Below are 8280 nucleotides of genomic sequence, written 5' to 3'. Positions count from 1 at the left end.
CTCCCAGAACTGGAGGTAAGCATACCTCCGCCATATTGGGAAACCAAATGGGGCAGAGTCAACAGCCAAAGCCGCTGCACAGCTTAGCAGTTTAAAGTCTCGCCTAGTCAGAAAAGGATTATAGATACACAATAAGACAGATTCAGATGGAAAAAACCTCCAAAACAGTTTACAGTGTGTGTAAAAATGTACGTCGGCTGGGAGAGTAAAGAGAAGATATAGACAGTTATAAAAAGAAACACATAGTTTTAAAATAGTAAAATAAAGTCCTTAGAAAGGGGAATAAAGTAAAATAAAGAAAATGAGCCATGTGAGGATGGAAATTGTACAGAAAGTCTGGATTATGTGTGTTGTTGTGTTGTCTTCAAATTTTTTGACTGCTAAAATAATAAAAATAAAAAATAAAAATAAATTTTTTTACTGCTATGAGACATTTGATTATAAAAGCTGCTGGATTAATCCAACCTACATATTTTAAAAATATCTTGACTCCAAAATTTAAGTCAAAAGATATGCCACTTTAGGGGAGAGTTTATGTTTTTGTTTCCATAGGAAATGAGAGACTGTGGATTCATCCAAAATTAAAGATGATCAGGTTTGATAGAGTAAGACCCCCTGAAAAATCTCCAATGGGAACAGATGGCCCAGGTGATCCAACATCCAGAACAGCTTCACAGTTCTGGCTGAGATGATCCAGCCTCACAGACTACTCCAGTCAGGACTTGACCATAATCCTAAATTTTCTTTGTGTCCTCATAAGATTACTGGTGGCCCTAATCAGCAAGAAGTAGCCTATACCCACATTCTCAAAAAATGGATTATGGATGTTTGTCTTTGTATAGGGGTTGGTTACAAGTTGTTATTGATCATAGTCAATCTCTTTCTAAAAGAGGAAAAGATGATATGATATAGAAATGTATGATATAGATATGATAGGATGAAAGGCTAGATTATTGAATCTATTTTTAAAGAGCAAAAACTTGTTTGAAATGTTTTACATTGTTATGGATTTTGGTTTATTGATACAAATTTAAAGTTAATTTTGTTATATTGTATGTATATTTCTATTCTTGTTTAAGCTATTATGTTTGTGAAGCTCATTTAAAATGCAATGTATAATTAAGAAACACAGATTAATAATTAGTCTTTTATGATAGTCAAACTTATAGTCATATTAGTTAGATTTTTGAGGTATACATAGATATATTTCAATTAGGTAGGTAATTGTCAAACACTTCAAAGACCTACAGAATATGACATTTAAAATGCTTTAAAAACTTAGACTTTTCTGGACAGTGAAATAGGTCTGCTCCTGGCAGCACCAATTTACTTCAAAGAGGAAGATGGGTATCAAAGACACTCCATATGGAGTATATCTTCTTCTTGGCAAACCTGGCCCTTTGGGCAAGAAACTGCCCTTGCCTGGACTGCTTGATGGTATGTTGTGTAGACTGGACATGCAGGAACCATGGGAAAGTGACCACTGAACTTTGTCAAAACAAGGCAAGATGGTCCATCATATTCCTGCTTCACAGAAGATACTGCCAGACATTCTGCAGGACACAGAGGAAAGAGACTGATGAACTTTGCCAACAGATGAGACAATGCTTCAAATTTCCTGCTTCACTAAAAAGTCTGCCAGAGACTCTAGGCCTGTAGGCTGAAGATGGGTGCCCCAATGTTGCAGAGGAACTTTAGGTGACTATCCAGGCTGCCAGATGTCTCTGACATTTCCAGAATTTTGGAAGTTGCTTACAATGTACTTCTTGTTTATTTAGGTAATATTTTATGCTTCTGGGGTCTTTGATGGAGTTGAAGACTAGATAGTTATAGTTTTCCTTAGTTATAATAAAAGATAAATTAAATATAAAACTTTAGATTCATAAATATAGGATATATGATAGAATATTTTCTTTAATTTTACCAAATACAAATAGATTAGATACTGTAACTATAATTCTTGCTTGATAACTGCTTTGTTATATATAATTTTACAATATTAAAGTTAAAAATCTTCCTTTTGGATTAGACAGAACAGGGGAAGTGCTGTGGGATGCCTTTCTATATGCTGTGAATATGTGTTACTCTCATTGGCTGATAAATAAAGCTGTTTGGCCAATGGCAAGGCAGAATAAGGTTAGGTGGTACATTTAGACTGAAGACATAGATGAAGAAGGGGTTAGGAGAGATGCCAGCCTGCCACCCAAGGAGCAATAAGATGTCAGCAGACTGGTAATGCCATGGCCTCACAGCAACATATAGATTAATAGAAATGGGTTAATTTAAGATGAAAGAGCTAGCTAGCAAGAAGCCTGAGCCATAGGCCATGCAGTTTGTAATTAATACAAGCCTCTGTATATGGTGATATTTTATTTGTACTGAAATGTGATTTTATTTGTATGTTAATAAAGTTGCCTTGGGGTCAGAGCAAGCCATAGCAGAAGCCAGGCGGTGGTGGAGCACGCCTTTAATCCCAGCACTTGGGAGGCAGAGCTAGGCGGATCTCTGTGTTCAAGGATACAGCCAGCATGGAGACACACGCCTTTAATTCACTACCAACCATAGAAGACCTGGAGGTTTGTACAGACAGGCAGTGATGAGGAGGTCATGTGGTTGGCTTTACAACCAATGAGAAGGCAGAACAGAAAGTCTATAAAAAGGAAAAACATACAGAAAGGTCTCTTGCAGAGAGGAAAGACAGCAGCAGCAGTGAAGGGTAAGGTTTTCAGATATTGCTTTGACCTCTTGGCTATTAACACTGTATTTGGCTCTGTGTTTCTTATTTAACAAGATGGTTACATCTACATCTGTGTGTTTAATTGGGACCTAGTGGCTGCAGGACCAGGTGGGAAACAGGGAAACTTCCCTACAAGCCTATGGTGCCTGCCAGCATTCCTTGGCTTGAGGCACACCACTTCAATCTCTGCATGTGTGAGTCAGCATTCCTCACTGTAACATATATCTGGGGCAATCACCTTACTAAGAAGGAAGGTTTATTTTACCTTACAGTTCAGGAGTTTTCAGTCCATGATTGACTGACCTTGTTGGAAGCTTGTGTTGAGATGTGTCACTGTGGCAAGAGGTCACCATGGTAAGAGGTCATGGCCAGGAAGGAAAATAGAAACAGAAGAGGGACAGCACCCTACTCCACACAGACATCCCAGGAGACCAAAAGACCTCCCAGTGATCCACCTTTTAGAAATTCCACCACCTTCAAGATGGAGCTGCCCTGGGGACCACAGGGGCCACTTGGGAGCACTGTCCTGCTCTCCATGCTGTTTTATAACTGTGGCCATGGTTTGAAATGGAATGTTCCAGAAGGCCATGTGCTGAAGCCTTGGCCTGTAGCTTGGAATGTTAGTGGGGAGCAGAGCAACCTTTGGGGATCATGGCTTAGAAGGGGAAACTGATCTAGCAGGAATACATTGATCTGTTGGCATCTGACCCTTTCCATTCACACTTCTCTGCTTCCTGGCTGCCCAGAGGTGAGCAGCTTTGATTGTGAGCTTCCAATCTTGCCTCCCAACCCTTAATGGCAATGGTCCAGCCATGTACTGTAAACACTAGAGCCTCGAGCCAGAGGAAGCTGTAACACGAATCTTAAGGAGTCTTATTAATAAGATCAAAATCAGAGCCAGGTATTGTGGTGAATGCTGGAAGATCAGAGAGACAACAAGCCACAGCTACCTTACCTCGCCAGTTCCTCAGCTGGTCCTGTTTCCTCAGACTGCAAACTTCTGAGTCCTCATCCAAATGAATCTCAGCTGAACTGTGCTGCTCAAAGCCTAAAAACTTAACCAGCCAAATGCTTCTAGTTTCTGCCCTTCATGTCTTATATACCTTTGTGCTGTCACTCCCTGGGATTAAAGGCGTGTGTCACCATGCTTGGCTGTTTCCAGTGTGGTCTTGAACTCACAGAGATCCAGAGGTATTTCTTCTCTGGAATGCTAGGATTAAAGGTGTGTGCTACCACTGCTTATCCTCATGTTTAATATTGTGGCCGTCCTGTTCTCTGACCCCAGATAAATTTATTAGCCTGCACAATTTTTTGGGGAACACAATACCACAGGAAGCCTTTCCTCTGTTGAGGTTTTCAGTTACTTTGTCACCACAGTAAAAACTGGCTTAACAACTGGAACTATGACCATCTCCTCATCTCAAAGCCCTCAGTCACATCCTCTGAGGGTTTCCTAATCAAGTCACACTCACAGTTCTCAGGCTAAAGTGGTACGATTTGGGGTCACCACCACTTCAGATTCCAGCTTCATGAGACAGTGAAGGCTTCTGGGAAGAGAAGTCAAGAGCTCAGGGGGTCTAGATGAGCAGAGGTCTTGTTTTTCTGTGGCAATCCTTTCTCTGTTTTGCCTCTCTCCCCTGAGTATGTGTTGGCTGTTTTCTCAAACGTCAAACAATAGCTGTACAACTTTTAAGAACACCTTGAATAGTATGTCTTTTCTTATTGTCAATCACCTCCCTCCTTCCTACCTGCTGCCCTTCAGCAAGGACACACACACTACACTCACACAGACACTACACACACATTCATGGACACTACAAACACACTCACATACGCACAGACACTACATAAACACACTCACAGACACTACACTCTCACACACACCACAAACACACTCACATACACATACATTCACAGACATTACATACACACACACTCACAGACATTACATACACACACACTCACAGACACACACACAGATACACATACACACTCAACAGACACTACATAAACACACTCACAGATACTACACTCACACACACTCACAGACATTACATACACACATTCACAGACACTCACACACACAGATACACACCACACACACACACACACACACACACACACACACACACACACACACGGCCCTGATTGGGGTCTTCAAAGGCAGACAGCCTCACTTGCATATCAAACACTCAGGAGTTGTCTCTACTCTTTTAATTAACTCCCTCACATTATTCCATTCTTGATATTTTGTTTATTTCTGAGAAAGAAGGACTTAGAGAAACTTAATTGTTTCTTGAGCCTCCATAAACAATATCAACTGCCCAGCCAGGCATGGTGATACGCACTTGTAATATCTGCCCTTGGAAGGGAGAAGTTCAAGGTCATCCTGGCTACTGTTCATTACTTTTTCTTTTTTTCTCTGTGTGTGGTGTGCATACATGTTTATATAGGTGCGTACACATGTGCATGCAGGTATGTGTGTGTAGATGTCAGAGTTCAACACAGATGTCTTTGTCAATTGTTCTCCACATTATTTTTCAGACAGGGACTGGGTCGCTAGGTGAACATGGAGGTCTTGGATTTGGCTAAGCTGACAGGCTGATGAGTTCCAGCAACACAGATGTGTCTTCCTCCCTAGCTCTGGGATTGCAGACAGGAGTGCCCAGCTGTTCCAACGGGTGTTGGGGGATCTAAACTCAGGTCCCTGTGCCTGTGTGGTGGGCCCTTTACCCACTTAGCCATCTCCCCAGACCCAGCTAGGAATTAATTTTCTCTTTGCTGCAACAAAATAGGTGATGAGAAGTGATCGAGAGTTCTGGGGTTTGTTTTGGCTCACCGTTTGAGTTCATCATGACAGAGAAGTTACGGCCACAGGGGTAGGCAGCAGATGGTCACATTCCCACCAGTCAGGAAGCAGAGTGACAACTGTTGACGCTCAGATCACCTCCTTTTCATTCATCTCAGGACCCAAGTCCCTCAGTGGTGCCCCCCACTTCAGGATTCATCTCTCCAAGTTAAACTTCTCTGGAAATGCTCTCGTAGAGACACACCCAGAGCTGTGTTTCCATGGTGATTCTAAACTGATCAAATTGACAATGGATATTAACAGTGAATTCTCGGCCTCCAGATCTGGAGAACTTGGGGTGGGGGCGGGACTGACTAAGGGTCTTCCAGCCCCCAGACCAGCTGGCCACTTTGGAATGTGGGCCCAGGAAGACAGAGCTTCTGGCCTCTCAGAAGCTGATCAAGCACAATTTTACATGAACAATTTAATGTAGGAAGCTGATTTAAACATTTCAGCTGCTGTGTAGGGCAAATAAAATATACTCAAGTCAGATTTAGCCTCAGGCCTTCTTTATAGAACCTTCATCCAACGTGTTAGCATTTCAAGTTCCTGGCCAGCCTCCAGCTACTCTCTCCCCTCCCCCTCCCCCTTCTCCCCTTCTACCTTCCCCCACCTCCCTCCCCTCCCTCTTCCCTCCCTTCCTCTCCCCTCCTACCTTCCCATTCTGTTTGTCATTTTTCTCCATTCTTGAGCTCCAGCTTTCTGGTGTAGTAACAATAGTAAAGAAGCAACCAAGAAGGAAACCCAGGAGACAGAGGCTAAAACTGGGCTGCACTTGCTGGCGGGGGAGGGCGGTCCTGTCCAGCATAGCTGGAAGGGGGCAGTAGCTGGTTCCTGGCTTGGAGCCTGGTTGTTTTGGACACTCGTATCTGCAGACTGTTCTGTTCTCAAACTAATGATGCCATTTTTAGTGACTCATTAGGATATTCATTAAGAGTTGTTAGCACATCAAAACAGTGTTGGTGAGGGCTGGCAGAGGGCGGCTTCCTGGACATTAGCAAGTGTCTGAATTTCCTTGGCAGCAGGGGGTGGGGGGACAGAGTGACAGGAAACAGATTCCCAAATGCCATCAATTCAGGGGGTACTGTTTCTTCAGCCTACACTTATTGAGCACCTACTGTGTGTATGCGTGGGCAGTCAGTGTCTTCCTCTGGTACAAGGATGAAGTATAAAGTCTCTCTTTGGCATATCCACAGCTGCTCTTCCTATGCCCCAGAAATGATATCTGTGCCATGCCTCAGGACCTTTGCACTTGCTGTGCCCCTGGGTTGGAGTGCTCCTCTCCTAAAATATGCTCTTTCTGGGCATCTCACTCTGTCTCCCTGTCTGCTACTGACAAGCCCTTGACCATCCACAGCGTGGTCTTAGGTCGCTCACCACAGTGGCTTTGTCCCACCTTTGCTTGTTGCTTTCCTGTTTCTCGACTAGCTTCCTAAGCACAGAGGCCTGGTCTATAGGGTCCCCGGATCGCGTAGTAGGCACAAGCCTATTTGCTTAATGCAAAGTGGTAAGGAATCAGCCCCATGCTCTCAGGCCAGGGTGACAAATGGCCTGCTATATCTCCCCCAGCGGTTAATCTCCACGTAATACTGCCCGTGGCTTTTCTCAAAAAGCCCGAGATCGCGGAGGAAGGCCATGTGAGATAGTGCGTTAATTTCTCCAGCTCCTGATTCTTCTCCTGTGCGGGAGCGCCATCGGCCAACCCCGCCCACCCCATCTCTGCTTGCAGCGCCCCGAGTGTGCTTCAGGTGCTGGCGGCTGCGGGCGGGGATCAGGCCCGGCGTCCCGGGGCCAGGTTCTGCCAATAGATTATTTCTCTGAGTAATTAAGATGGAATTAAAAATTAATTCTTTCCTTCAGCTTGATTGCATTTCAAGGGATAAACCGGTGTTATGGCTTCTCTGCAGTTTTTGTACCTAAATCCCACTGGATTCTCACGTGAGGTGAGGGCGGAGAGATGTTGGGTTCATCCCTGGAGAGGGAGCTGGGAGCTGGCCCCAGGAAAGGGTGAGCTGGAAGCTACCATTGGTCTGGCCCTCAGCGCGGACTTGGCAACTTCAGTGTTTGCTGAGGACCCTGCGGTTCTGGTCTGCTCGCTGGAGATCGAGGACTCAGGCCCTGTGTGCTCCAGGGCTGCAGCAGCAGCCGGTGAAAACCAGCTCCCACAGGCTCTGCATGGTTGCCCCCTTTCTTCTCCTAGCCCAGAGTGAAAGGGTGGACCACCTGCCTCATGGGAGGCTGTATGTATGAAAAAGGTTAGTCCAGTGGCACAGACACTGTATATACATCTCCTGATCACCCAAGGCCAGCTACCTTTCTTTAAGAAAGTTCACCTGCCTGACCATGGTGGGGCTCGCCTTTAATCTCAATACGCAGAAGGCAGAAGCAGGTGGATCTCTATGATTTTGAGGCCTGCCTGGTCTACAGAGCGAGTTTCAGGACTGCCAAGGCTACACAGAGAAACCCTGATTCAAAAAACCAAAAAAAAAAAAAAAAAACCAAGGAGAGAGAGAGAGAGAGAGAGAGAGAGAGGGAGAGAGAGAGTTAGTTCAGTTGGCTCATCACCAGGTCATGTAGTCCCACGGCTCAAAATCAAAAGACGTAAAAGCACATATGGATCATACATGATTGGCTCATGCCTATAATATTAGCACTTGGGAGGCTGAGGCAGGAGGATGGCAAGCTGGAAGTCAGT

This window comes from Onychomys torridus, chromosome 5 (assembly GCF_903995425.1).
Source record: "Onychomys torridus chromosome 5, mOncTor1.1, whole genome shotgun sequence".
Lineage (NCBI taxonomy): Eukaryota > Metazoa > Chordata > Mammalia > Rodentia > Cricetidae > Onychomys > Onychomys torridus.
Note: the sequence above shows the minus strand (reverse complement) of the source record.